At 35.7% G+C, this 27,817-nt stretch overlaps 1 long non-coding RNA gene across 2 annotated transcripts; it reads left to right on the top strand.

Annotated features, from left to right (window-relative positions):
• Positions 1-24,796: 24,796 nt before the first annotated feature.
• LOC110911613 lies at positions 24,797-27,546 on the top strand. 2 transcript variants are annotated; one of them, XR_002577176.2, is made up of 5 exons: positions 24,797-25,127; positions 25,241-25,300; positions 25,779-25,967; positions 26,309-26,449; positions 27,004-27,546. It is a non-coding gene; the product is annotated as an uncharacterized LOC110911613 (long non-coding RNA). The 2 variants fall into 2 exon arrangements; XR_002577175.2 differs by lacking the exon at positions 26,309-26,449.
• The last annotated feature ends 271 nt before the right edge of the window (positions 27,547-27,817 follow it).

The raw sequence follows: 27,817 nt of genomic DNA, 5'->3' as shown, positions 1-27,817 counted from the left end.
AAGTTGCAGAACACATTGCACGATACTCAGCCTCTGCAGTGGATCTAGAGACTGTACTTTGTTTCTTGCTTTTCCAAGAAACAAGACAATCTCCCAAAAAAATGCAAAAGCCTGTAACAGATTTTCTAGTAGAAAGACATTTTCCCCAGTCAGAATCTGCAAACCCAAGCAGATTAAGACTAACACTTTTCTTAAAACTCAGTCCTTTACCAGGACTTTGTTTCAAGTATCTCAACAACCTCAAAGCCAAATTTAAGTGCATTTCATTTGGACTGTGCATAAATTGACTCAAAAACTGAACTGTATAGCTTATATCAGGTCTTGTTAAAGACAAATATATAAGTTTTCCAATTAGCTTTTGGAAACCAGTAATGTTTTTAAGTAATTTTTGATCCTTGTCAAGTTTTGAAGAAACTAAGTAACTTTGTTCTATTGGTGTATTTACAGGTTTACACCCTAAATAACCAAATTCACTTAAAAGCTCTAAACAATATTTTCTTTGACTAAGACAAATAGTTTTTTTATCATATAACACTTCAATGCCAAGAAAATATTTTAACACACCTAAATCTTTGATCTTAAAGGTTTCATTCAAAACATGCTTAACTTGATTAATTTTATCAACAGAATTACCAGTAACTACAATATCATCAACATATACTAACAAAAAAACAGTTATACCATCTTTTGACAAAATAAACAAAGAATGATCACATTTGCTTTGTACAAAACCAAGATTCAACAAAACATTAGTCAACCTCTCATTCCACTTTCTAGGTGCTTGTTTAAGACCATATAGTGACTTTACAAGTTTACAAACTTTTGATTCATTTTTTGAATAGTAACCTGGAGGTAATTTCATATATACATCTTCAGTAATTGTACCATGTAAGAATGCATTATCAACATCAAGTTGAAATAAAGGCCAATCAAAATAAACAGCAACAGTTATAATGGTTCTAACAGTAACCATCTTAACTACAGGTGAGAAAGTCTCTCCAAAATCAAGACATTCTCTTTGATTGAACCCCTTAGCAACAAGTCTAGCTTTGAACCTTTCTATCTCACCATTCGACTTATATTTTACCCTGAAAACCCATTTGCAGCCAATAGCCTTCCTGTTTTGAGGAAGTTCAGTTAGAACCCAGGTATTGTTTCTGAACAAAGCTTCCATTTCTTTGTTCATAGCCTCAACCCACCTGGGATCAGAAGCTGCTTCCTCATAACATGAAGGTTCAACAACTTTGTTCAAAGAAGCAATAAAACACAGATTTTCAGAAGACAAACAAGAATAATTGACAAATTTGTCTAGACTATATTTAGATGTACTATTCAACACAAAATGTTCAAATTTTTTTGGCACAACAACTTTTCTACTAGACCTTCTAAGAGAAGGACCTGTTCCCTCAGATGGGTTAATCTCATCAGTTGAGGTACTAATGTCCCCTGCCCTACCATATCCTTCACTACTACTACTCTCAACTTCAGTTAATAACTGTTGTGAATCAACATTAACTGGAGAGGCAGATGTAGAGGGGATTGGTTGCTGATCATCATCAGTAACCTCATGAGATTCATGTCTCCCCTCTTCATCATTGGGAACTATAGGACTAGTTGTTAACACTTCAACACTATCAAAAAAAATTTAAATGATTTAGACTATCAGTTAACAAAGCATTTTGACTAATTGATTTAAAAGGAAAAACTGTTTCATAAAATTTGACATCCCTAGAATAAAACTCCTTTTTATTATCTAAACTCCAGAGTTTATATCCTTTTTTTTACATTTGAATAACCAATTAGCACACATTTTTCAGCATTATAAGACAACTTATCTAAATCATTCAGAATAGTGCTAAAGCATAAACAACCAAAAGTCCTAAGATGTGAATAAGAGAGTTTAAAACCAAACATTAACTCATACGGACTTTTTCCTAGAAGCACAGAAGATGGTAACCTGTTAATAATATAAACAGCAGTTAACACACATTCTGACCAAAAATTAAGAGGAACACCACTTTGGAACAACAGAGATCTTGCCAAGTTTAAAAGGTGTCTATGTTTCCTCTCAACAACACCATTTTGTTGTGGTGTGTAAGAGCAGGATGTCTGATGCAAAATCCCTTTTTTTTTTACAAAAAAAATCCATTTTGCTATTCACAAATTCAGTTCCATTATCACTTCTAAACACTTTAATTTTTTTCTTAAACTGAGTTAATACTAACTCATAAAAACTTTCAATATTGTCAAAAACTTCCAACTTACTTTTTAGTAAATAACACCAAACAGCACGTGTATAATCATCAACAACAGTTAAGAAGTATTTAAACCCATCTTTACTAGTTACTTTATAAGGTCCCCAAACATCTAAGTGAATTATGTCACCCAAACCTTTTGTTTTATGTTCACTTAAAGGGAATGGCACCCTAACTTGTTTAGCCCTATGACAAATTTCACAAGAATGTTTTGCAACCTCAGCAACCCCTAAATCACCTTTTAAAACTGACAAGATCTGATCAGCAGGATGACCTAACCTACTGTGCCACAAATTACTGTTGTTCAAACTATTAAAACACAAATTAACTGAACTACCACCTTTATTAACAAAGTAAAGACCATTATCTTGTTTACCAGTCACCAACACTTTCTTTGATTTCGAATCCTGAAGTAAACAATTATTTTCATTAAAAACAACAGTAATTTGATTATCTTTAGACAACTTATAAACAGACAACAGATTTACACTATAGGATGGAACAAAGAACACATCAGTTAAAATGACATCTTTAGCAAGTTCTATACTACCAATTTTTGACACTTTAGCTTTAGTTCCATTAGGATGCGTGACAGTTAAATCATACTCAGACACATCAACGCAATTGAACATATCTTTATCAGTTTTGACCATATGCTGATTAGCACCAGAATCACAAATCCAATTATAATCAAAACCAAAGTTTATAAGACTAGAACAACAAACAAACTTATCTAAAGAACCAAAAACACAGTTTGACTCACCTCCCATATTAGAAGGTTGAGATTTAGTACTAGTTTTTTCACCCAACAAACTCAAAAGTTTAGCAACCTGTTCTGGAGAAAACTGAGACACAGGAGGAACAGAAGATATATTTGACCTAGAATTAGAAAAATTTTTCCCAACCTGACCTCCAGGTTTCTTTTTGAAACTTGAAGGATAACCAACCAACTCAAAACATCTGTCAACAGTATGACCAAGTTTATTACAATGGGTACATTTAAGGTTAGGATTAGGACCTCTGAATTCTTTCTTTTTTTGATCAAATGTTTGGTTGGTTTTTTAAACAAAAGATACATTTTGAGTTTTAGATCCAACACTAGAATTCCTATGTGACTCTTCCCTGGACACAATTGAAAAAGCAACCTTGACTGAAGGTAATGGCTCTCTGGTTAACAGGTTAGTTCTTACAGGCTGATAGACATCATCTAAGCCCATAAGAAACTGCATTAGTTTGATTAAGGTAGAAAAATCATTAAAATCTTTTGCAGCTTGACATGAACATGTAGGCAGTTGAAGCACAGCATCAAACTGCTTCCACATTGTATTTAGCTTATGATAATATTCAAAAACAGAACTACCATTTTGAGTAATACAATTTATTTTTTTTATACAAATCATAAACTATAGAGCCATCAACCTTGTCATAAGTTTCTTTCAAATCTATCCAGACTTCAGAGGCCAATTTAGAAAAAAACTTGACCTAAATACAACTCTTCTGAAACAGAATTTAACAACCAACTTAACACCACAGAGTTGCATCTATCCCATTGACTACTAAGAACAGCATCATCAGTGTCTTTTTTACATTTACCATCTATAAATCCAAACTTATTTTTAGCCTCTAATGCCAATTTCATAGCACTAGACCAGACTCTATAATTTTCTGTTCCTTTTAGTTTTATATTCACAATAGTTAAAGAACTGGAATCACTAGGATGCAAAAACAGAGGATCACCTATGTCTAATTTGCTAATTAAGGTCTAAGAAGACCCAGTATTATCTTCTTTACCAGTCATATTGATCAATCAACAAACAACCAATAATAACCAAACAAACAGAACCACAATAGCAAACACAAGATAACAGAATATCAGACCTAAGGCGAAGCTGTATCAGTGTCCAGATTCCAGGTTCATCACTTATAGTGCCTGGACAGGTCTTAATACAGGAGCCAATAATACGCTAAACAAACAATAATAACAACACAAGATCAAGAAATACCAATCAATAAGTGTCGGTCCTCACTACCCCGACTTCAACTAATCCAACCAACAAAAAATTAAAGAGAAGAGACAGAATGATCTCACAGTGAGTGCAAGCTATCTCAACCAACACCATATCTGAACAGATCTGAAGTTCCCTGAATATCAAGCCAATACAACTGGTCAGTTTGCCCTAAATCTTCAAGGATTTAGAGACCAACACAGCTCTTCACCAAGAACCAAGAAACCCTAGCTAGGGTTTGAATATTCCAAAAACTCCCAAGATCTAGAAGATCTACTGCAAACAGACCACAGATCTGCACCTTAACGCAGACCTGAACAAAAGACAACAACCAAATCAGTTTTAACAGCGGAAACAAGAATGGATCAAGAGCATTTGCTCTGATACCATGTAGAAATTTATGATTCAACACAATCACAAAGAAACAACAGAAATAGCGACAAAACCAGGTGACAAAATCTTATTAAACCAACCCAAAATGATTTGCCCCCCAAATACCCAAAGATCTTACAACAGTAAGATCAGATCTTACAATAGTAAGATCAAACATACAAACTATACAGAAATAAGAAAGATGATCATCTACAGATGATGATCAACAGAACAACAGAACAACACTACCAGAACAATCTCTCAGATACAGATGAGAGATTGTTCGTACAAGATGAAACCCTAGCAGAGAGAATGAACGACACAAGTACAAGATGATGCCAATAATGATCATCACAAAGCTTTAAATACATAGAAAAATTAGATGTTTCACTCCAGCCCACAAGATATGAAGATCAGCAAATGAAGTCCCTGAAGTTACACTTTAGCCCCCAGAGATATTTTGATATCTGTAACAACAATACAACAACTAACAAACATATCAAGACTGGCCCACAACAACATAACAAACTATAACAACAACCAGTAGCCCAAGTAAACACCAAGAAGCCCAACAACTAACCAGCCCAAATGAATGAAGAAGAAGTAATGATATCTAAATAATTTCAACAGGAAAGTTGGAACAAGTTAGTAAAAGTGACAAAAGCATTAAACTATATATTCATGGCGTCCTCCTCTTCTTACACCATATGTAGTGGTAAGGGTGAATAATACCCCCATCTTTGGGCGTCTTCCGTCATATGGCAGTACAATTAGCAAGGGGCATTATTGGGTGTTTTTCTAAAATGGGTGTAGTGGAGATGTGGGTATTATGTTAAAAGGGTGTAGAGAATTAAATAAAAATAAAAAACCTAACAAAAAATGCTATTGGGCCAAGAAAAAGGAAGATTAAATGTGATTGGTCCTTCAAATTTGGACATAGCGTTATTTAAAAAAACGCCTAGGGGGAATTTTTGATCAATAACGCTCAATAATGCCCAGGGGGGTGGGTAGGGGAGTGATTGAGGGCAAATTTTGAAAAAAAAATCACGCCCACTACACATGGTCTTATCTTTTGGTGAATTTTTGTTTTTTTATCTTTTGGTGTTTTTTTGTTTTTTTAGACTTGAACCCAAGAACTTAAACTAAGCATTTTAAAAGGTTTTATCTTGTCATTGGACCAGTAACACCAAGTGATGTCTTGCTCTTCTTATATACCGTAGGGCCGACAGGGTCAAATGACTTTTCTTTTGTTTCTGAAATAGACGAATATCACTACAAGAAATACCCACCAATAGCGGTGATGATCAATATCTTTGGCGGCAACAAATGTCGCCGTTATTGCCTCGCTTTCTTGTAGTGTATGATGTGCAATACTTACAAAATTTAAGCACTTATTTAACATGGTTCTTTTCTTGGGCTAGAGGTGATTTTTTTACCATTTTGGCATTTGGCTATCCAAAGTTGGGAATATTAGTGTTTACTTCTCATGATCGCTAGTTTATTTTGAACATTTGAATCGAAGACTGACCCAATTTGAACTCCTCCTTGCTTGGTCTCGACTCGTTGGTTCCTTTGATCACACTACTACATCAATTTGTGTCAAACACGCTTCAAAAATTGTTGTTTCTTGAAACACCTTTATGTTTACGTTTTTGTTGGGCTTACAAAGGCAATACAAATGGATCATTGGTGGGTTCTTTTAGAGAGTTTTAAACGTTGTCTTTACATGTTTCAACACTAGTGATCATGAGAAGGGTTATTAATATCATCTCTAGATAACTCCTCGTGATATAGTTGTATTCGACACTTGAATTTTCATTTAGTTGTGACAAATATATTTATTCTTTGTTACGTACTTGCACTTTTGGTTGTTTTAATCGTAACGAATTACACAATTAGGACGATTTTGCATAGTTCATGTCCAAATTTAGTATCAATCAATATATGTTGTATCTATACACTACTAGAAGAAGGGACAATTTCTTACAGAAATTGCCTACACAATTTCAGAGTTAACAAGTGTCAGTTCAACTTATTGAATGATATTATGTTTAAATAATTGGAATGAATGAAAGCATTAGTATGTAAGTAAATGATATTTTATTGTTCATACATGATTGAGTCTTGTTTAGTAGCTGATGGACACAACTATTACTCAGTAAAATCTTACCGTATGGTAAGGGACTGAGAGGATGAGATAAGGGCGAACCTTACCTATGTCACGAGGAGGTCAGAGAGGTTGCTCCCAGTGAGACCCTCAGCTCGATAAAGTGTGTATACCGGTAATGGAAGAGGAAAAAATAAAAAGTCATGAAAATCACTAAAGTTCACAATCATAAAAGGAAATTCTAATATCAACTACTTACTGAAATAACAAAAATCTGAATCAGAATTCGAATTAATCTATTATTCACACCTCCAATCACTAAAAGAATATTTTCTTTTAAGTACACACATAACATTTTTTGCTGTAGATTCACTGTTTTTCAGTTACCATCATCCCTTTTCCTAGTAACCCGAATGTAGCAATAAACCGCCGCGAAAGTGACCGTGACAAGGCCACCAATGATCACTCCACCACCGGCAACAGACTTATCCGACGAGTGACGATGGTTTTCCGCCTGCTCAGCGCCTTCACCATACTGATCTGACTCCACAAGCACTAAAGAATGATGGCCTGGAGCAGGAGCTGGTGAAACTTGACCTGTCCCTTTTGGTTCCAGCTCGGTTCCTACTCGCATGTGTATCGGTCTGGTGGCGATTGTTCCGGAAATCAAGATTCCGGCGAAAATGAAGCATAATAACACATTCTTGAAGTGATCCATTGCAAAGATTTTAAGAGTGAAAATAGTGGTTGTTTTTGTTGTAGTTGGTATGATATGTGATTGCATATAAATAGAGTGTTGTGGGGCTATAGTAGTAGGATGTGGTTACTGGTTACAGTTGGAATTTAAGCTGTTATTGCTCAACGTTAAAGTCATTATTTTAATTTTAAATACACTCGTTTTAGACTTTTTCTTGGTTATTTAATGTAGAGTTTAATAAATCTTTAATAATATACAATTTGATTTGTGTATGCAGTTTTACTTTTTACTTTTTAATGACCATTAAAAGTAATAAGTATTAACTAGCAACCATAATGATCCAGATTTGTCGTTAAAAAAAAAACTAATAACGGTTAGCCGTCTACAACGTAAGGGGCTTACGGACCTATCGTCCCAGTGTTGTCCTCACGAATTTCACTCCTCTCCTGCATGGCCACATACTACACACCATTCTCTCTCCTCCCCTTCTTACAAAAAGGCCGGTGGTGTTTGACTGTTTGTTATGGACGGTCCATTGTCAATGACCTTACGATCTCTCTCTCTCTCTCTTCCACGTCTGCAAAGAGTCCTCTCTCTCATCCACTTTGGCATCTGAGCTAATGGATTCCGTTATATAAAAAATCTTTGAACAACAAAAAATGATTTTTATTAATGGAGTAAGATCAAATACAAACCACATGTTGCATACAAACTGTAAGAACCACTTAAAAAGTGTTACGTGTCATTCAACCAATTATAAAAAAATAATAAAATAATATCCTAAATAACATCAATTATATTGAATTCTCTATAAATATACTAACAAACAATTAATTTTTTATTTAGATTTTCCTTTTGTTTTCAATGTGCGGATTAAAAAAAGTGCTATATCATTCAAATATAAGCTAAAATCAATTAGCTTGATTAATTTTCATATGCTATATAATTCAAAAGTGCTACTTTTATGTATGTATTGTTTTGGTATGTGCTAATTTAATTTTTTTAAGTGCAAGGATCTGATCTTTACGGTTTGTAGGATAAATATGGTTTGTACAGGAACCAACCCCATATTAATCACAAAAAATATCACCATTATGAAGAAGGAGATGTATCTCCTCAATTGAGTGCATTCCAAAATGCTTATCCGGTGGGATTTTGAAAAAGAGGCGATGAGATCTCCGAAGTATATGGAGATGCATGTAACGGTTGTTGTACGTGTCTCGTATCTACAAAGGTGGTGACATAGGCATAACAACTGGATTCTCTTCATATTATAAAATTTCTTCATTGGATTTGCTTCTTTTCCGAAAACTACTTGACATAGACGCTATAACATACATATAATTTAAATTATTGTCACATTAAAAGAAATTAATAATTGAAACTAAAATGTGAGGTTTGATGGTTGTGTTTTTGGTAGGACTTGATCAAACTCATTTATAAGGTTGGATGCAAGCAGACCACCTCTCTGATTCGACATAATACCCCCCACCTAACGATATTGCACCATTCAAAATTAGTGGTTGCTTGGTTATTTATTGCGAAAAAATACAGAATTATATTATAAGAGTTAGTTTTTTTTTTTTTTTAATTTAAGTTGCACGTTTGGTTTTTTAATGTGATTGTAAATAGATATAAGTTAATATTGGGAAGAAAAGAATATTAATATGGTTTTAAGAGTAAACTAGAGAAGTAAAACAATTCAATCAGAGATCGCTTGATACAAGAGTCTCAGCATATATCATTCGACCAGATGTATACCCAAGGCTCGGAGAAGAAATATACCGATAGTGTGTTGTGAAATCCTCATAATTCACCTTTTTGAAAGAATTGTTCTCCTCATCCGAAACGGCAAACCAATTGTTGCCAATAGTCGTTGTGCATATACCCCGCAATCTAAACCTATCACCTTGTGGTTCGCAGAAAGCAGTAACCTTCATCCACCATCATCGCCATCCATCCTCCCCAGATTGCATTGCTTCGAGCATATGCCATTTATAAACATCAAATAGGATACATTGAGGTGAAGCCACCCATGGACCCTCTCTATGCAATTTAATCTTGCAACTTATTGGGCTCAAATACTTTTATTTTTATTTGTATTTAAAATCTTATAACATATTGGGCTCATTAGTCTTATTTTATTTCATATTTATTATCCAAACATTTATCTAATGAAATTAATAGAAAAAAACAAAAGCGAAAAAAAGTAAAGATTGAATATTGATGGTGATGAAATTTATATGAAGTTAAAGTTATTTGACACATGAGAAATCAGTAAACTTAACAACCCTATATTTTTGCTATGTTTATTATTATAACGTTAGTCGTCGTTTAAAAAATAGTTTATATAATTCGTTAGCCCAACGGGCCTTTTTCTCGGCTCAGTCGAGACACTTAAATCCTCAGGGACGGCTTTTCCCCAAATATGAATAATTTTCTGCCTTCCTAAATAAAGGAAACGATCCACGCCTCTAAGTTGTGTTTTCAAGGCCCAAATAGAGGGAGAGAGAGAGACGGGTCAACACAAAACAAGTCAACAGATTCAAGTCCTCAACATGGTTACTTCATGGAGTTGTAAATGGGCAGTAGGATCCAAATTTCAGAAAATAAAATTAAAAACATAATAATATAGATATAAAAATGAAAATGGTCTGGTCAGTTTTACGACTCGCTCCACCAACTCGCTTTCTCCACTCGTGTTGGTTGCGACGGTGTACCCACCCAACGGAGAACCACCCGCATCAATTCACACCCTTATGATTAATAGACCCCACAACCCTAATAATGAATTAAAATATACATCGCTTAAAATTTACTAATCTATTATATAGAATAAATGAAAGTTATTTGGGTCACGTGTCACTTAATTAGGGCATCCCCAGTTCTCTTTTCCCGTCTAACAGTACCACTGCCCTTTTCCTTATATAATCTCTCTTCTCACTTCTCTTCTTTCTTTACAAATGCCCATGGTTCCTTCTCTCTCTATATTCCGGCGATTCAAATTCAAATTTCACAAACCCTGCAAACCTTAATCTTCTTGCAGACGCCACCATAAAATCTTCTTTTGTTCATCGATTACTTCATCAAAAGGTTTGTTCTTCTTTTTTTTAGTTGAAATACTTTCATCATTTCCTATTATTTACAAAAATCCTAATTTCTACTCGTAATCTAATCATATGGTTCCAGGGTTGTTGTCATCGATTGTCATCAAAGTTGAAATCAGCTTAGCTGCGGATAGATTTCTGCCATAAGCTGGTATGTTTGAATATGTTCAGAAATAAGCGTTTTTTTCTTAATGGTGATGATATGAGTATAACATCTGTTGATTATTGATGTTTGAGTATGTTCAGCGATTATTCTTTCTGAAATTAGGGTTTCATTTCCGGTTCTCGAGGTATTATCTGTTTGTAATAGCAGTGGTTCAGCATCTATAGTGGATTCAACATCAGGTGTTTGCTATTATTGTTTGATGTTGTTTGCCATTTTTGTTTGATGGTGTTTGCTATTATTGTTTGATGTTGTTTACTATTGTTGTCAAGTAAGATAAAAATGGCCATTCTTGTGACAACCCGAGCTTTTAAGGTTAGTCTCGCAAATTTTGATTCCTCGTTATTCCTCCTTCACTTTCGCTACGACTAGTTATTTAATGTAAACGCGTCGGATTATGTTTGTATATTAGTTGGGCCGTCCTTAGTGTTTAATGGTTATCTCGTCGGGTCACGCGTACATACCCCAACCCAACTTGTTGTATCCGTAATGTTTGGGCTTGTTTCGGTTTCGTGTATTGATGCACTCCTTAAGTAAATGGGCTCAAGCCCATTCCAGCTTAATGTTAACCGCCCAACTTGATTGTTTATAATACGTAAAGGATTAGGAGAGTTATAAGGATAAATTAAAACAAACTCTACCCCTCCACATCTCTGATTCCCTGATCGCACGAGTTCTGTGGAGACCCCCCCTCCTGTTCGAGATAACATCTTAGTCAATCCGATTTCTGGTTAGTAGTCCTCACCTATTGGTTGTCATATTGGTGTAATATTGAATGATTAAATGGTATTGATATGTGTTTTTGATTAACAAAAAGTGGGTGTGAATGTGCTATAAAAACATGACTGATGATATTGATCTAGTGAATTAAAACGGTTATATGATTGAATCTGGTAGGATGTCAGGTATGTTAATTACATGAGATAGGATGTGTTGCATAGATTAACCAATGATTGAATTTGGTAGGATGTCAAAGCATGTCAATATAATCAATTAATGATGATTGATGATTTATTAATTGAGGTCACATAATAAAAAGGGTCCAATAGCATAAGGAGGTTGTATGGTCCAATAATATGTGAGGGGGGGCAGCCAAGTAACATCAAAACAAACAATGAAGATTTGGTTGTTTTCTTGTATTGTCAGTATGCAATAAATATAGTTCGACTAGTATAAGGGGGCTGCCATGTGGGTGTACTAGATAGGATCCCTTCTCAATTGGCGGCTACTGTTTTATAATGTGCATGTGATTTTGATGACTTGAGTTGAATGGCTGCATGTGTAGATCGTTTAGTGGGCCGAACATTAGGTCCAATGGGGGCGGCTTGGGTATTGTTAATGGTACAATCGATATAGGTGAAAGTGGCGGCTTAATTATTGAATATTAGTTACTGAAATCATGTTGACTTATCAACCCATGTGCATATTGTTTGCTGGCAATTAATTATCAATCCATGTTGACTTATATGTGAATATAATGCTTGAACAGTGTCGTCGGCCATTGATATTTTTGATAGTAATAATCATATATACCCCGTGAGCTTAGGTGGATGATACCATGGGTTGTAGTGGCTATGCTAGGGTAACATGATGTTTAGGGTATGCATTACTTATACGTGACTTATGTGATGATACTTGAAAATGTATTGTGAAACTGATAAACACCAAACACTCTCCTAGGTCGCGAGTATTGAATAAATTAACAAGTCGCTTGTCTAAACCGAGCAAACCTAAGGTGAGTTCATTGCTTTTTCTCAAGCATGGATCCCAGGGAAGGGATAACGGGTAACGTTCCGAGGGGGAATGCATGTGTAATGGGATGTTGGTTATCATACTCAGTTTTCTATCATTGTAAGACCACTACATCTACCGGGTCGTTGCTTGTAGGGCAACGGGGGTTATTAGTTGATAGCGCTATTAGGTTTGGCACCCTCACGACGTTCGAGGAGAACGGGCGTGAACTAATTACCTTAAAACATGACCAATGCTTTGATAGAGGCATTGGGGTTGGCAATCACATATCATAAGGCCATTCGGTAATCGAGTAATAACAACATCGAAACATCAAACATCGTAACAACAAACAACATATCGTTTTGTAAACTGTTTTACTCACATGATCGGTAACACAACTTGGTAAACAAACACAAACCTTGAACTCACCAGCGTAGTCTGACACACTTGTTTACATGCTTGTAGGTAACTATTGAAAGAACTTGGGAGCTTGCCGTCTGATGCTGCTGGAGTAGTTGTGGTCATAATAAACAGTTATTTTGATTTGGTTTTGATACATTTACACACTTATACATTTATGCTTCCGCTCAGTACTTTGGTTTTGGTTTAACTTTTCAAACGATACATTTATTTCAATTGGGTATTTCAATACATTATAACTCGTGTTTGATATGATTGGTGGCTCTTTGTTGGATCGTTGCACCTCCAATAGGGACATACCCTAGGTGGTAATTTGGGGGTGTGACAGTTTGGTATCAGAGCCACTGGTTATAGAGAACTCGGTTTAAAAAAATGTTTTCATAAAACCAGACTATAACCGAATTGATCCAAACGATGACCATGACACTCAGCTTCAGACTGCAAGGTTCGTTTCTCGTCAGCTTATGCTTTATATGCCTAGTAAACGTAACTATATTTATAGCATGCACAATACGACATGGTAGGCATCATGACACACTGATAGTGTAACATAACACTTACATCTAGTAAATCCTAATCTTGTTGGTAGTGCTTGTTTTGTGTTGATTGGGGTGGGAGAAACTTCAAACATAAGTTAAGAAGCATCGAGAGGAGCATGCAAACCGCCTTATTATCATGGGTGCACACATAATAATAACGCGTGGTGCATGCAAATCCCAATGAGGCTTAACGAGTGTAAGAGGGGTTCTTCCCTGTTGTGTATTAACATGGTAGTTAATCGTTCTTAATGTGATGAACCTGAACACTTCCCTCGTTTTCGACTCCTAAATTAGTTCATTTCCATATATAGAAACATGTAGTGGAAATAGCAAATGGTAAAACTATTGAAGCGTCTCATGTCCTCATGGGGTGCAAATTAGATCTCTTGGGTCAAGTATTCGACATTGACCTACTCCCTGTCACTCTCGGAAGCTTCGATGTAGTTGTCGGAATGGATTGGTTATCCAAATATCAGGCGGAAATTCTCTGCAAGGAGAAAGTCGTTCGTATTCCTCTTGCTAGTGGTGAATCTCTATCTGTTCAGGGTCATCGTAGCGGTGCTACAATAGGTATTATCTCAGCCATGAAGGCTCTAAGTTGTCTACGTAAGGGCTATCCTTCCCTCTTGGCCCTTATTACTGACTCTCAGACTGACGAAAGGAAACTCGAAGACCTCCCGGTTGTTCGAGAGTTTCCTGACGTTTTTCCTGAAGAGCTTCCTGGTTTACCTCCACATCGTCAGGTGGAGTTTCAGATTGAACTCCAGCCAGGAGCAGCACCGATTGCACGTGCTCCATACCGTCTTGCACCAGGGGAGTTGCAAGAATTATCAAATCAACTTCAAAAGTTACTAGACAGGGGTTTCATTCGTCCTAGCTCTTCTCCTTGGGGAGCCCCTGTATTATTTGTGAAGAAGAAGGACGGGTCTTTTCGTATGTGCATCGACTATCGCGAGCTCAACAAGGTGACAATCAAGAATCGTTACCCTTTACCACGCATTGACGACTTGTTTGACCAGCTGCAAGGGTCAAGTTTCTATTCCAAGATTGATTTAAGGTCCGGATATCATCAAGTACGGGTTAGAGAGGAGGATGTGCCACGAACAGCTTTTCGAACGCGGTACGGCCACTATGAATTTCTGGTTATGCCATTCGGGATGACCAACGCACCAGCGGTCTTCATGGATCTTATGAACCGCGTGTGCAAACCTTACCTTGATGACTTCGTTATCGTTTTCATTGACGACATATTGATCTACTCCAAGAGCAAGGAAGACCACGAGCGCCATCTTCATCTTATTTTGGAGCTCCTGAGGAAGGAGCAGTTGTACGCAAAATTTTCTAAGTGTGACTTCTGGATTCGGGAAGTACACTTTCTCGGGCACATCGTTAACGAAATGGGTATTCATGTGGATCCTGCCAAGATCGATGCTATTCGAAATTGGGCGGCACCAAAGAATCCTTCGGAGGTGCGTCAATTTCTTGGTCTTGCGGGATACTATCGTCGGTTTATCCGGGATTTTTCTAAGATTGCTCAACCCCTCACCGCCCTGACTCAAAAGAAAGTTGTTTATTCTTGGGGGTCGAAACAAGAAGAAGCATTCCAGCTCTTAAAGCAGAAGTTGTGCAGCGCGCCGATTTTATCGCTACCAGAGGGTACTGAAGATTTTGTGGTTTATTGCGATGCGTCTATTCAGGGTCTCGGCTGTGTGTTGATGCAGCGAGACAAGGTGATAGCTTATGCTTCTCGACAGTTGAAGGTACACGAGAAGAACTATACGACACACGACCTGGAGTTAGGAGCCGTAGTCTTTGCGTTGAAGATTTGGAGGCATTACCTGTACGGTACCAAGTGTACCATCTACACCGATCACAGGAGTCTTCAACACATCTTCGACCAGAAGGAATTAAATATGCGGCAACGTCGATGGGTCGAGCTTTTCAATGATTATGAGTGTGCTATCAAGTATCATCCGGGTAAAGCTAATGTTGTAGCTGATGCCCTTAGTCGCAAGGAACCGAAACCGAAGCGTGTTTGTGCCCTACAGCTTACTATTCACTCTGATTTACCTGCTCGGATTCGTTCAGCTCAGACTGAAGCGTTGAAGGAAGAAAATATCGAAGCCGAAGGATTACGAGGGCTACACAAGAAGAAGTTCGAGCAACGGTCTGACAATATCTACTACTTCATGGAACGGATATGGGTCCCTTCGTTTGGCGATCTTCGAGAACTTGTGATGGACGAAGCACACAAGTCACGATATTCTATTCATCCAGGGTCTGATAAGATGTACCAGGACCTCAAGGTTTTGTATTGGTGGCCGAACATGAAAGCTATTATTGCCACCTACGTGAGTAAGTGTTTGACCTGTGCTAGGGTCAAGGCAGAGTACCAGAAGCCTTCGGGTCCACTTCAGCAGCCGAAGATGCCTATGTGGAAATGGGAACAGATCGCTATGGATTTCGTTACGGGGTTACCTAGAACACAGGCAGGGAATGATACTATATGGGTGATTGTTGACCGTCTCACAAAGTCAGCACATTTCCTAGCAATCAAGGAGACAGATAAGTATTCGCAGCTCGCAGCAGTGTACCTTAAAGAGGTGGTTTCTAGGCACGGGGTGCCGACTTCTATTATTTCTGATCGAGATCCTCGTTTTACTTCAGAATTATGGCAGGCCATGCATAAGTCATTCGGCTCACGTCTCGATATGAGCACGGCTTATCATCCACAGACAGATGGTCAGAGTGAGCGCACGATTCAGACACTAGAAGACATGTTGCGAGCATGCGTTATTGATTTCGGGAAAGGATGGGAAAAGCACTTGCCATTGGTAGAGTTTTCCTACAACAACAGCTACCACACCAGTATCAAAGCGGCACCATTTGAGGCACTGTATGGGAGGAAGTGTCGTTCACCTCTCTGTTGGGCTGAGGTGGGTGATAGTCAGATCACAGGTCCTGAGATGGTACTCGAAACTTCAGATATGATCGTAAAAATTAGAGAACGTATGGCAGCTGCTCGTGACCGCCAGAAGGCCTATGCGGACAAGCGTGCCAAAGAGGTAGTGTTCGAAGTAGATGATCGCGTCATGCTGAAAGTCTCACCGTGGAAAGGAGTTGTACGCTTTGGGAAGCGTGGCAAGCTGAACCCACGTTATGTTGGGCCGTTTAAAGTTCTTGAGCGTATCGGTAAGGTGGCGTACAGGTTGGAGTTACCTACTGAGCTGGGTAACGTTCACGACGTATTTCATGTATCGCAGTTAAAGAAGTGTTATGCTGATGACCCATTAGCGGTACCCCTTAAAGAGTTAAAAGTCAACGACAAGTTACAGTTTGTTGAAGAACCCATCGAAATCATGGACCGTGAGGTCAAAGTGCGTAAGCACAGTCGTATTCCCATCGTTAGGGTTCGTTGGAACTCAAGACGTGGACCAGAATTCACGTGGGAGCGCGAAGATCAGATGAAGCTAAAGTACCCCCACCTATTTCCCAAAGATAAAGCAGAGTCAAGCAAAACTGGTGAATCTCGGGGCGAGATTCCTCTTCAAGTTGGGGATGATGTCACAACTGAGCAGAACCCGCAACAATCCTGATTTCTCACTTCGTTTCTCTCACACTTGACACTTGCCAATTTCGGGACGAAATTTCCTTCAAGTTGGGGATGATGTGACAACCCGAGCTTTTAAGGTTAGTCTCGCAAATTTTGATTCCTCGTTATTCCTCCTTCACTTTCGCTACGACTAGTTATTTAATGTAAACGCGTCGGATTATGTTTGTATATTAGTTGGGCCGTCCTTAGTGTTTAATGGTTATCTCGTCGGGTCACGCGTACATACCCCAACCCAACTTGTTGTATCCGTAATGTTTGGGCCAGGTTGGGCCTGTTTCGGTTTCGTGTATTGATGCACTCCTTAAGTAAATGGGCTCAAGCCCATTCCAGCTTAATGTTAACCGCCCAACTTGATTGTTTATAATACGTAAAGGATTAGGAGAGTTATAAGGATAAATTAAAACAAACTCTACCCCTCCACATCTCTGATTCCCTGATCGCACGAGTTCTGTGGAGACCCCCCCTCCTGTTCGAGATAACATCTTAGTCAATCCGATTTCTGGTTAGTAGTCCTCACCTATTGGTTGTCATATTGGTGTAATATTGAATGATTAAATGGTATTGATATGTGTTTTTTATTAACAAAAAGTGGGTGTGAATGTGCTATAAAAACATGACTGATGATATTGATCTAGTGAATTAAAACGGTTATATGATTGAATCTGGTAGGATGTCAGGTATGTTAATTACATGAGATAGGATGTGTTGCATAGATTAACCAATGATTGAATTTGGTAGGATGTCAAAGCATGTCAATATAATCAATTAATGATGATTGATGATTTATTAATTGAGGTCACATAATAAAAAGGGTCCAATAGCATAAGGAGGTTGTATGGTCCAATAATATGTGAGGGGGGGGGGGCAGCCAAGTAACATCAAAACAAACAATGAAGATTTGGTTGTTTTCTTGTATTGTCAGTATGCAATAAATATAGTTCGACTAGTATAAGGGGGCTGCCATGTGGGTGTGCTAGATAGGACCCCTTCTCAATTGGCGGCTACTGTTTTATAATGTGCATGTGATTTTGATGACTTGAGTTGAATGGCTGCATGTGTAGATCGTTTAGTGGGCCGAACATTAGGTCCAATGGGGGCGGCTTGGGTATTGTTAATGGTACAATCGATATAGGTGAAAGTGGCGGCTTAATTATTGAATATTAGTTACTGAAATCATGTTGACTTATCAACCCATGTGCATATTGTTTGCTGGCAATTAATTATCAATCCATGTTGACTTATATGTGAATATAATGCTTGAACAGTGTCGTCGGCCATTGATATTTTTGATAGTAATAATCATATATACCCCGTGAGCTTAGGTGGATGATACCATGGGTTGTAGTGGCTATGCTAGGGTAACATGATGTTTAGGTATGCATTACTTATACGTGACTTATGTGATGATACTTGAAAATGTATTGTGAAACTGATAAACACCAAACACTCTCCTAGGTCGCGAGTATTGAATAAATTAACAAGTCGCTTGTCTAAACCGAGCAAACCTAAGGTGAGTTCATTGCTTTTTCTCAAGCATGGATCCCAGGGAAGGGATAACGGGTAACGTTCCGAGGGGGAATGCATGTGTAATGGGATGTTGGTTATCATACTCAGTTTTCTATCATTGTAAGACCACTACATCTACCGGGTCGTTGCGTGTAGGGCAACGGGGGTTATTAGTTGATAGCGCTATTAGGTTTGGCACCCTCACGACGTTCGAGGAGAACGGGCGTGAACTAATTACCTTAAAACATGACCAATGCTTTGATAGAGGCATTGGGGTTGGCAATCACATATCATAAGGCCATTCGGTAATCGAGTAATAACAACATCGAAACATCAAACATCGTAACAACAAACAACATATCGTTTTGTAAACTGTTTTACTCACATGATCGGTAACACAACTTGGTAAACAAACACAAACCTTGAACTCACCAACGTAGTCTGACACACTTGTTTACATGCTTGTAGGTAACTATTGAAAGAACTTGGGAGCTTGCCGTCTGATGCTGCTGGAGTAGTTGTGGTCATAATAAACAGTTATTTTGATTTGGTTTTGATACATTTACACACTTATACATTTATGCTTCCGCTCAGTACTTTGGTTTTGGTTTAACTTTTCAAACGATACATTTATTTCAATTGGGTATTTCAATACATTATAACTCGTGTTTGATATGATTGGTGGCTCTTTGTTGGATCGTTGCACCTCTAATAGGGACATACCCTAGGTGGTAATTTGGGGGTGTGACAATTCTAATTACCTGAATATTGCGTATGATATCCTTTTAATTTTAATCGCGCAATAAGTTTTTTAGTTTGTTTCTTTCGTATTTCCTTATGATTTGTATGCTATTACGGTTTGATTTTATATTGATCATCACATTATTGGTGAGTACTCGGGAATATTGGATGGTTTTATTAGTTTTATTTTTGGTATTTTTTGATGCAGTTGAAGGGATCATTTGAGTGAAATCAATGTTGATTTATCAGAAGATGCCATGAACCATTATATGAGAATACCTTTAATTTATCGAACCTGTAGAATGAGATGCTCCACCGTTAGGTTATCATCTTTCAACCTCACTTTCCCTAAATTTATCAATTCTATTTTTCAACAGGATGTAATACAATTATAAAGACTGATGGTTATAACAGCTGATCATGCTAAGGACTGTTATAATTAACCACTGCTCCTTATAAAGACTGATGGACTTAAATACTGATGAGGCCTATCCACTGATGTAGACAAATCTCTGTTAAAGTTCCATGTGCTAAGGACTGTTATAACTAACCACTGCTCCTTATATAATCATTGTTCCAGTATCATTGTTCCAACATCGTTGTTTCAATGAAGCTTCCCATCACACATCAATATTTCAATATCGATGTTGCAATATTATTGTTGCAACATCGTTAAAGGTTGTATGTGCTACCTTCTTTGATGGGAGAGTTGTGGTTTCCCTTGATAATGGTATGTGTTTTTGTTTTTGATTTTTACTGAAGTTTTGTTATATGAGTTGTGACTAAATTATGATTGTGAATGATCTGCTGCAGATGATGATGATGATGATGATGATGATTGTTCTGCTGTTGTGAATGAAGTGGCACTTTGGACATATGTTGTCTTCAAACTTCAAACTTCTTAGATAATAGATGTTTGAAGAACAACAGATGTCCAAAGTGCGGATTCTTTGGAAGCAGCCATGAACCATTATATGAGAACACCTTTATTTATCGAACCTGTAGAATGAGATGCTCCACCGTTGGGTTATCATCTTTCAACCTCACTTTCCCTAAATTTATCAATTCTATTTTTCAACAGGATGTAATACAATTATAAAGACTGATGGTAATAACAGTTGATCATGCTAATGACTGTTATAATTAACCACTGCTCCTTATAAAGACTGATGGACTTAAATACTGATGAGGCCTATCCACTGATGTAGACAAATCTCTGTTAAAGTTCCATGTGCTAAGGACTGTTATAACTAACCACTGCTCCTTATATAATCTTCGTTCCAGTATCATTGTTCCAACATCGTTGTTTCAACGAAGCTTCCCATCACACATCAATCTTTCAATATCGATGTTGCAATATAATTGTGTGCAACATCGTTAAAGGTTGCATGTGCTACCTTCTTTGATGGTAGAGTTGTGGTTTCCCTTGATAATGGTATGTGTTTTTGTTTTTGTTTTTGATTTTTACTGAAGTTTTGTTATATGAGTTGTGACTAAATGATGATTGTGAATGATCTGCTGCAGATGATGATGATGATGATGATGATGATGATGATGATGATGATGATGATGTAGAAGCTGCAGTACTTCCTGCTAAAGTATTTGGTCTTTCCTGCCTTCTTTGTATTTAAAGAAGCATAAAGTTTGTTTTATCGCAGCTTTTTATGAACAAAGTTAAGTATCAAGTATATGAGGACATGGCTACTCTTCCACAGCTGAAGAAGTGTTTTCGTATACTGCATGTTGGTTTGTTCACGAGTGATCAGGTTTCTATAAATCCTGCTGGAAATGCATTGAGTACTTCCACGGAGTTCATGGCGATTGTCGAAGATATACTTTGATGGAGTTTAAAGCTAAAAGCACTAAATTTTAAGCTAAAAGCATTAAATTTTTGTTGTTAGGTTCCTAAATTTATTGGTGTTGTTCTTATATTTTAAATTGTATATAATTTTGTAAAGTACAATAACAAACAGTGGTTTAACATCTGTTTGCATTTTGGTCAATAGATAATGGAAACCCATGTTAGGTTGAACACTGTTTTTAAGTTAAACATCTGTTAAGTGTTAAACAGATGTTTGGCCTTTAACATCTGTTTATGGGCAAACATCTGTTTATGGCCAAACTTCTGTTTATGAGCAATCATCTGTTTATGCTCAGACCTTTGTTTATGTTAACAGTGTTTATATGTAACAGTGTTTTTCACATTAGAGTTTTATAGTCTGTTTGGTTGATAAATGTTATCACCTCAGTGTTTTATATGTAACAATTTAGTCACAACAATGTTTATATGTAACAATGTATATCCCAACAGTGTTTATATGTAACAGTATTTATCAAATCCCTACATTGATTTGATCTGTAATATAAACTGAACAGTTGTTTCATTTTTATACATAAATAAAATTAAAGTATACTTGGATGATTATTAAGCTCCTGATTTTGATTGTTTGAGTATAGTATTCTTGAATTTGGACTTTTTTTGCAAACCGATGTTTATGTGCAAACATTTGTTTATGCTCGAAGATTTGTTTAAGGCCAAAAATCTGTTTATGGATAAATTTCTGTTTATTGGCAATCATCTGTTTAAGTTCAAACTTTTGTTTAAGTCCATACAACTGATATATAAGGTGAAACATTTGTTTTAGCCCCAACATGTGTTTAAAAGCCTGTTACAACCGCTGTGTTGGTTGAAACAGTTGATTGTTAATTCTTATCCACTGCTGAAATACAACCTCTGTTTCTTTAATCTTCGTGTTGACCACTGACTTACCAAATATCAGACGTTAAAAAAACTGTTCAGTATCTACTGATAGGAAAAAATAACCAATGGTCATTTTTTTATTCTTGACATCCATTGATATTGACCATCAACGGTATTCCTTAAAAACAGCCACTGCTCACATTTTTATAATTGATGCATTGATGGTGTTAATTAGTGATATATTGAAATTATCAAATAAAAACTAGAATTAAAATGAAATTACCATTTTACCTAATCGTTACATTGCAATGAGATAACAGTTCCTCCAATATTGTTTTCCTAATGAAATTTAATGTTAAATTAAAAAATAAAAAAAATACTTGATGACTATTTGTTGCAAATTAAATCACTAATTAATGGTAATTTCTTGAGCTTTGGACTTTTAAAATATGCAAAATATGAATTTCAAACTGACGGTTATTATCTCTTAATTAAAGTTAAAATAAAAATTAGAAAAGTCATCATCACAATTGCTTTCAAATCAGATCACTGATAATATCAGTAATTTTGAAATTTTGAAACTAAAATTATGCAAGATGGTAATTTAGAATTGACGTTCTCTTTTTTTTCCTACTTTGCATATCATTACTAATATTTATCTACTTTAATAAGGAGGGATATAAAGATATACACTACTTACCTTTCAGTTCCCAATAAACATCATCACAATTGCTTTCAGATCAAATCAGTAATTACTAATAATATCAATAATTTTGAAATTCAAAATTCAAACCATATATATTTTTATCCTATAAATAAGATATAATTATCTGGTTTCACATTCAAATCTCGCTCGCTCATATATGTGAGTGTATTTTTCTCTCTCAACAGTCACTACTAGAAAATAGACCTAATGCAACTTTTTAAAAGCAACTTTTTTCAAACAAGTTGCATTTGACTCTAATGCAACTTTAATGAGTACAAAGGTTGCATTAGAAGATCTAATGCAACCATTTTAATAAAAAGTTGCAAAATTATATTGAATTTGCAACCTTTGTGGTGAAAGGTTGCAAGTTTCATTAAAAATTGTAACTTTTATAAGAAAGGTTACATTGAGAAAGTTTAAATACAATTGTTAACAATAAATACGACTAGTGTTTTAAAAGTTGTATTTAAATATACCCTGTCAGGGGCGAATGCACTAGGTGAAGAGTGGAGCGCAAGGTCCCCATTGAGCTTAGCATATTACATAAAAAAACAATCATTTCAATAAAAATTAAATTACCTACCAGTATTTAAAATCTCATATAAACAAAGCATGTATAAAATCTTAATTCATCAAATTCTCTACAAGTATCCCCGCATGTATAAATCTTAATTCATCCAATTCTCTACAAGTATCCCCATGCAAAAAACAAATTTTCCTTAAGTTGCCAATGAAAAAGAATCCTCTATAGGTCTTCTTTGTTTTCACACTTAATAAACAAATGATATAAACCAAATGATCATTATAAAAAAAAAGAAAGGAAAAAACCCAATTGTAAACCGACAAAAGCTAGAAACTAAAAACAACCCAATTGTCAAAAAAAAAAAAATCACTGATTTCAACGAGAAGAAAAAAAGTCAACCTTTCGCCACACACCACAGTTATCCTTTTGACATCCGTGAAGTGAAATGATTAGAGGAGAGATCAATTGTTTGGGGTGATAAGAGGAGACGATCATCCTGTCGTCGAGGGAGGGAGAGCGAAATCATAGAGGTTGAAAGGAGGTGAAGGGGATGATGTGGTGGGGTTGGTGGGTTGACCCATCTAACCAATTTACATTATATTTTATTTTTTACAATATGTTTTATTCATAAATTAAGTGAGGTGTATATTTTATGCTATAATTATAACTTAAAAAGAGAAATTGATATAATATTTTATAGTTAAGTGGTAATTGTATTGTATATATGTGTGTTTTTTTTGTAATAATTAAATTGTAGGGGATGGTTCAAATAAAAACCACTTTTATTGTGAAAACTCGAAAACTAACTAAAAAAGCCTAAAAAACACACAAATTTTTTTTTTTTATAAAAATCGCTAGTTTTTATATATAAAAAAAACTTTTTTCAAAAAAAAATTTTTTTGTAGTACATATGTGTAATAATACACATGTGTAGTATTACACATGTGCACTACACAATTTTTTTTTTTTTGAAAAATTTTTTATATAAAAAACTGCGAAATTTGGTTTGCAAAAAAAAAATTTGTATGTTTTTTGGCTTTTTTTATTAGTTTTCGAGTTTTCACAATAACTAGTGGTTTTCATTTGAACCTTCCCCTTAAATTGTAATACATTAATTTGTGATAAAAATATATAAAATAAAAAAATTCGGGTTGAACGGATCGTTTTCGGATCAACCCACTGATATTTGGGTCGTGTTCGGGTTCATATGTATGACACAATTTTCAGGTTCGTAAAGAATTTTAAGGTTGGGCTGAGTTAATCCCTTCAACCCACAAACAAGACATGTTTAACACCTCTAATCTCTAACTATAATGGGTTACTCATGTCTATAAATGAGCATCACTAAATCAATGGCCAATAATGATACCAACTATTGAGACTAACAACAAATGACCAATGGTTAAACATGATTAACCATAACTATAAATAATTAGGGTGCTGTTTTGTCTTCAAAGTATTTCTTTTCACTTTTTTCTTCTTATTAATTCTGAGAAATCGTAGCCATTATTAATATTGATGTAGTTAACTAGTTATACGTTTCTTTTTCTTTATGAGAAAATCCAATGTTATATTTAATATAAGCTTTATTCTTTAGTTTGAAGTTATACTTGTTTAATAAAACATATTTTAAGATTGTAAAACTAAAAACATTCCAATCAAATCTTCCCCAAAATTGTTCCCTGTTCCCCACTCGCACAAAATTTCGTTTCCCTCTTAAATTTCACCTCATCTCAAAGTATTTCACCTCCAAATCCCATCTCCCAAAACTGTCTCCGCCCCCATCGCCAATATCCTAACCGTGACCTCCTTCAGTTTCTGGTTCGGGTCCTCGTCTCTATATTCGTCACCCTGTTTTTGCCCCCCTTTAGTTCTCCAAAATCCCTATTTACCCATAGAAGCTAAACATTGGCTAAGCAACTACAGATGACGACAAAGTTAGGGTTCTTCTATTTACATTTTATTTTAAATTTGCTTACATATCTGTTACATTTGCAAGTAAAAAACCCAATAGAATTAATCAATTTTGTGGTTTTGCTTTCTTTTACAGAGCTTGCTAAGAGAGTTGCAATTTTCATCACCTGTTTCTCATGTAGAGGGTTCGTAATCGGTATTATATTTATTTATACTTTTCTCCCTCCAAGATAATTGTCTTATGTTGCTGATTAATATTTACTCTGATTATTTTGTTTGAGTTTTTATCATCATATGATTGTGAAGTGGAGCTTACATATCTGATTATCTTGATTGCTTACATATTTGTGAAATCATGATAGAACATTAGTATGTGCATTAGACCTTTGTATTATTTTAAGTAATGTGTTTTAAAGCATAATAAAATTTGTGTATATTATGTGTATAGACTTATTTCAGATTATCTTCTAGCATGCTGGAACACCAAACTAGGGAAGAACTTATTACATATTTAATATTTTCGGTTTGCACTTCAGATGAATAATAACAATATAACCTAAAACAATAAATTGATAGAGATAGCTATAAAGGTTATGTTCATAATCAGTTCTTCATTTTAGGGTATTAATTGTTTATATAAAGTTGCGGCTTTGACAAATCATCATCATTTTTAGGGTTGCTTAGAGCTATTGCCGGCGATTAAACCCGCAGCGAACCATCACTTCTTGATCATCCTAATCACCCTACTGGAAGCTATTGCAGCTGCCATGAACGACAACAGGGAGTTGATACATAAACTTCATTTTTGTAACAACTATTACAAGTCTTTGCATTTGATGTGCTTTGCTTACTCGTCAAGTCAGGTAACGCTTTTGATTTTCTGTTTCTGTTCAACATCTCTTAACTTTTTTAAAATATAACGCGTGTGATTGTTGATTTGTTCTCGTGACTAAAGAATTGTTTTTTAAGAAGGTAAACCGATAAAATCTCTATACATTGTTTTTGTTTGTGACTCTGATCCACGTGACTAAAGAATGTATTTCTAAGAAGACAAACTGATGAGTGTAAAAGATAAAATATCTATACGTTTGTTTTTGTTTGTGTTGTCATATTTTTTTCCTTTGATCCACACACTTACACTAAAAGTTCCTTTAATAAACAATTGGATGTGATGCTCTAATCTGTGAAATTTTACTACTGATAGGCATGAAAATTTACTAGTGTGTGGGCAACAAGATGATGAACATTCTTGTGTTTTTCATACTCGGATGGACCTTTTTTATATTCACCATATAATCTTTGAGTTCCACTGGATTTATTGCCCGTTCAAGAGTGTTTGTAAAAGGTAGTTGATTGAGAACTCTTTTTATATATTTAAACGCCACTTGTGCTCTTACTCTATCATAGGCATATTGTCAAGTTTGTCGCTTCTATGGGCATTATAACTGTTGTCTGTCTGTTTGGCATGCTTTATTACCTAGAAATTGTTGAGATAGAAGAATCAAAATTAGTTTAGTTACGATGAATTACATTATTATCTAGGCACGTCACGACAATTCTAGTCGCTCTCAACTCTCATGTGATAGAAACCAAAGTTGTCTCCAGAAGTTCTTGTATTGCTTCTTGTGAGTTTATGAGAAATTTAAGGTTGGTTTGTGCATTTCAGTACACCAATATATAAATAAACTCTAGTATTAAGTGTTCTATTAATTTACAATCAATTAGCTTGCTTGGTAAAACCACAAGTACCTGCTTATGGGAGATTCTTGGATTGGTGTTATTTTCGTTTCTTTTTCTAGGCAACATGTAGGTGGGAAATGTGTATATACTGCTTACACATTGTGTTATTAAACTATATATGCACATATTTTATTCTGATTGTTTTGGTTGGTGCAACAGAAATATCTTTAATTAGTGACACTAAGAGTAGAAGAAATGGATGTAGAGGTATGGATGTCCCACGAGATGCTTCCTGAAGATCTGAAGGAAGGTGTGACACTCTATGAACAACACAACTGGTAAGAATACAAGGACTCAATGAAGAATCTATCGTAAGGACTTAAGAACATAAAGCTCTATGAACAATACAACTGGCAAGAAAACATGGAGTCAATGAAGAATCTATTGTTTGAAAACTGCCTAAGGACTTAAGAAAGGACATAAAGCTCTATCAACAATACAACTGGCAACCAAAATGCCAAATCTGTTCATGTCAAATAACATCAGGCATGTATAATATCTCGTTATGCTCCAGATCTATAACTGGTTTGAAGCAAGCAAAAACCCCACAAGTTAGTAGCTAGACAAGGCTGTATGGAAGGTTTAATATTCAAACCCAACTTTCTTGTATTGCCTTTTCCATTGTAACTGCCAACTCTTTTTTGTTTGAGTTTGGACATATGTAAAATTATAATATTAAGTTATCTGTTATATTTATGTTTTTGTTGTGTTGGTTTAATTGAGATACTATTGTATATTAATAGAAATTTTAGTATTTTAAACAATGATGCTAAAAAAGATAATAATGGTTGCATTTGAGTGTAATAATAGTTGCTTTTAAGGTAGCAATGGTTCATTTGAGTGTTAGAAAAGTTAAATTTAAAAAAAAGAAAGTTGCAATAGCTTGTAAAAAGGTTGCATCAAAAAAAGGTTGCATTTGATTGGTAAATGCAACCATTTTAAAAAAGGTTGCATTATCTAACAAAAAAGTTGC

Source organism: Helianthus annuus, chromosome 15 (assembly GCF_002127325.2).
Source record: "Helianthus annuus cultivar XRQ/B chromosome 15, HanXRQr2.0-SUNRISE, whole genome shotgun sequence".
In the NCBI taxonomy this organism is placed as follows: domain Eukaryota; kingdom Viridiplantae; phylum Streptophyta; class Magnoliopsida; order Asterales; family Asteraceae; genus Helianthus; species Helianthus annuus.
Note: the sequence above shows the minus strand (reverse complement) of the source record. Positions and strands in the feature narration are given on the sequence as shown.